Source organism: Pteropus alecto, unplaced genomic scaffold (genome assembly GCF_000325575.1).
Source record: "Pteropus alecto unplaced genomic scaffold, ASM32557v1 scaffold106, whole genome shotgun sequence".
In the NCBI taxonomy this organism is placed as follows: Eukaryota; Metazoa; Chordata; class Mammalia; order Chiroptera; family Pteropodidae; genus Pteropus; species Pteropus alecto.
The window spans coordinates 732,551-737,163 of record NW_006442103.1 but is presented as its reverse complement, the minus strand read 5'-3'; positions in this window follow the sequence as shown (position 1 = coordinate 737,163).

Genomic DNA, 4,613 nt, shown 5'->3' with positions numbered 1-4,613 from the left:
TACAATGAAAATAAAATTACATCAGCAGCCTCCCGTCTGCTTTCATGTGAAGCTAATCACAAGTATCTCAGGAAAAGGATTTTTAGGAAATATATTTTCCCTCCAGAGACCGAGGATACAGTGTAGAACCTTAGTGTCACACTGATGAATCAGACAGCACTGCAATGCTGGTCCGTTTACCCATTTTTCACAGCACCTTCCGAGAAAGTTTAGGGCTGACATAAAACAATCCATAGGAACAGTGTTCTCTATAACTTCAGCAGTTCTCGTTCAATTGCCTTGTGTAAGGAGGGTCTTAGTTGTATTGGTGGAACTCCTCTTAATTTATTTTTTATTAATTTCAAGTATACAGTACATTGGTTAGACATTTATATAGTTTATAAAATGCTTCCCCTAATTGCTCCTTCTCTCCTCTGGTTTTCCATCTAGCCAATATATTAATGCTAACTGCATTCCCTATGCCATGCTCTCCATCCCTGTGACCATCTAGCAACTACTAATTTGTACTTCTTTAACCTTTCACCCCATTCTCCCAGCCCCCCAACTCCTCTCCCCTCTGCCCGTCACCAAACTGACCACTATATTTGTGAGTCTGTTTTTGATTGGTTTGTTCTCTTTGTTCCTTAGATTCCACATATAAGTGAAATCATATGGTATTTATCTTTGTCTGACTTATTTCACTCAGCATAATAACCTCTAGTTCCATCCATGTCATTGGAAATGGTAGGATTTCATTTTTTTAATGGTTGAGTAATATTCCATTGTATTATATGAAGCATAACTTCTTTATCCAATCATCTATTGATGGGCATTTAGGTTGCTTCCATATTTTGGCTATTGTAAATTGTGCTGCCATGAATATTGGTGTGCATAGATCTTTACGAATTATTGTTTTGGTTTTCTTTGGATAAATACTCAGGAGTGCAATTGCTGGGTCAAAGGGTATATCCATTTTTAATTTTTTTGAGAAACCTCCAGTATTTTCCATTAGCTGCTCTACCAATGTGCAATCCCATCATCAAAGAGGGTTCCTTTTTCTCCGCATCCTCGCCAACACTGGTTCTTTGATTTATTGATGATAGTCATTCTGACAGGTGTCAGGTGATATCTCATTGTGGTTTTAATTTGCATTTCTATAGTGATTAGTGACCTTGAGCATCTTTTCATATGTCTATTAGCCATCTGTATTTCCTCTTTGGAGAAGTATCTGTTCAAGTTTTCTGTCCATTTTTTAATTGGATTGTTTGTGGGTTTTTTTTGTTGTATGAGTTCTTTATATATTTTGGATATTAACTTCTTTTCAGATGTGTCATTAGCGAATATCTTCTCCCAATCAGTCGGTTGTCTTTTTGTTTTGTTGATGGTTTCCATTGCTGTACAAAATCTTTTTAGTTTGATGTAATCTCATTTGCTTATTTTTTCTTTTGTTTCCCTTGCCCAGGGAGATATATCTAAAAAGAAATTACTGTTAGTAATATCAGAGGGTTTACTGCCTATGTTTTCTTCTAGAAGTTTTATGGTTTTGGGTCTTACATTTAAAGCTTTAATCCATTTTGAGTCTATTCTTGTATACAGTGTAAGAAGATGGTCCAGTTTCTTTTTTTTTGCATGTATCTGTCCGATTTTCTCAACACCATAATTAAAGAGACTGTCTTTACCCCATTTTATATTCTTACCTCCTTTGTCAGATATGAAATGAGTAGATTTATTTTTGGGTTCTCTATTCTGTTCCATTGATCAATGTATCTGTTTTCATGACAGTACCATGTGTTTTGATTATTGTAGCCTTGTAGTATAGTTTGATATCAGGTAGTGTGATACCTCCAACTTTGTTCTTCTTTCTCAAGATTGCTGTGGCTATTTTTTTTTTTTATGGTTCCACATAAATTTCAGGATTATTTGTTCTAGCACCTTGAAAAATGTCATTGGTATTTTGATAGGAATTGCATTGAATCTATAGATAGCTTTGGGTAGTATGGCCATTTGAATGATAATTCTTCCTACCCATGAGCATAGTACATGCTTCCATTTATTTGTATCGTCTTCAATTTCTTTTTTTCAATGACTTATAATTTTCTGAGAACAGGTGGAACATCTTTTTAAAAGACATTTGGTTTTGAACTTCTTGGTCACAATTTTGGTCTTCTCTTTGATAGTCATTTCCAAATGACTTGTATACAGAAAGCCATATTGAAGAATAACTTAGCCAAGGACCTGATCACTCTGCAGGTTCTGTCCATCCCAGCTTAGTTTGTCATACTTGAAAACTCTAGCCTTATTTTGGGGGTGATAACTTTTGCCCTATGCTTTTTATGTGAAATATTGCACTTTATACATCCAGGAACTCCCATCCAAGGTTTTTGGATGGTGTTGATTTAAGATATGCTACCTGATGTATGTCATAATATGTTCAGAGCCAGAATGCAGCAAATTGAGGATTTTCCAAAGCACTAGACCAACTTGTCTGGTTCACATGTTCTCGCTTGTTCGCAATTCAATCTTTACTGAAAATGATGGAAATGCACGATTTGAAGATGGCTGCACTTACAAAATTTGAGTAGAAAATTTAAAACTCAGCTCAGTTCTGGTACTATTTATCATGTTTTATTATAAACATAAGGTTTGCATTTCTTTCCCACACCCACGCCAGCTTGTTAGAGCCATCAAGAGTCTCATGTTGGACTCTGGGCTTGGAAATCATTGAAACTGCACATCTGTAAGTACACCCCTAGGGAATAACACATAACATTTGCAAAAAAAATGTTATTTGGGAACTTTATGTGCTTTTATGGAGTGCCCTAAAAGGAAAATTTCACAAATATATTAGGCAATGTTCTTTCTGTTTTAAAATTTGTTTTAAATTTCTGTGCTTGGATTGAATAATCCTCAGTCAAAGATATTCAATAATCTTAAGTAGGTATGTAATTTCTACCTATGAGTAACTGTGAATTGGCATATTAAAAACATTCCATAAAAACAGAGAGTGTTGCCTATTCTTTCCTTGCTTCATTTGGTGATCAATCACCTAGTACCTGATAATTTCTCTTTTTTGTTTACTGACCAATAGTGTATCTCCTGCTTTGTTACTTAATACTTCAGGCCTTTGTCTACTCTCCACAAAGCTCCCTAAAAGCAACGACTATAGTTTTATTTTTATTCATCTCTGTGTCAAACAAAGTGTGGTAAAGGTAGCTGGTACTTACTAATCTTTTGCTGAAGGGATGAAAAGATAAATAAATGAACAGATTGTAAGCTCCTGAATACTGTGGGCTATCTATTCCAGGATCTTCCATGCAGTGTTTACTAGATAAATACTTGTTCTCCTGAAGGAGAATCTGAGTACTCACGTAAATCCAGAAAAGAGGATGTGCCATATTGCTTCTCTGTAATCAAAAATTCACAAGAAATTCTCATCTCTTAGAGATACATGCCAAAATATTTATAAATGAAAAATGTTAAGTTTGGGATTTGCTTCAAAATAATTGGTAGCAAATGGGAGAATGAGTACAAGCATAGCTAAAAAAAGATTAACCATAGTTGATGAAGTTGAAGCTTAGTATATGTTCGAAAGTTTTCATGATAAAGCTTTACAGTGAACTCCACAAGTACTATAGTCATCTAACCTGTTTATGGATGTTTATGTGCTCATTCTAGTATGTTATTTTCCCTGGGGGAAAAGAGGTACCACAGTAGTTTCCCCTCGTCTACGAGAAATTGTAGAAATAAACAATTCGTAAGTTGTAAACTGTATGCCAATCTGAGTAGCATGATGATATTCTGTTGTCTTGTCCTGCCCCTCCCAGGACATGAATCATTCCTTTGTCCAGCACATCCATGCTGTATACACCACCCTCCCATTAGGTAGCCATCTATTATCAGACTAACTATCAGTATTGCAGTGCTTGTGTTCAAGTAACCCTTATGCTAGTCTAACACCATCACAATACCTATATCATTCACCTCACTTCATCTCATCATGTAGGCACTGTATCATCTCACATCATCATAAGAAGAAGTACTGTGAGTACTGTGCAATGTTTTAAGACAGAGAGGCCACATTCACATAACTTTTATTTCAGTGTATTGTTACCATTGTTTTACTTAAATATTAGTTATTGTTGTTAATCTCTTACTGTGCCTAATTTATAAATTAAACTATCATAGGTATGCATGTATAGAGAAAAAATAGAATATATAGAGTTTGATACTTTCTGAGGTTTCAGGCATCCACTAGGAGTCTTGGAACGTATCCCTCTCAGATAAGGGAGGACTATTGTATTGATTACCTACTAAAGTGAACGTTTGTCAAGCTTTCTGGCAACTTTTTAATCTTTATATGTTTGGAGAATTTTATACCTTTTGAGTCCTTCCTTTCCCAATACAGAAACCAGAAACTCACTTTTCCAATTTCCTTTGTGGCTAGGGTATAGATATGGAAACTGAACTCTGTCAATCAGAAGTGCCCAGGTCAATCATCAATTCAGAAATGTGATATAAATAAGGGGTTGTCTGGAAGAATTGTTTTTGGCAAGGGTGACAGGAAGGCAGCACTGGCTGGGTTGCACCCCTTGTCCAGGCCTGTGTCTCCCACTGAAGCAGTCAGTATTGTAATT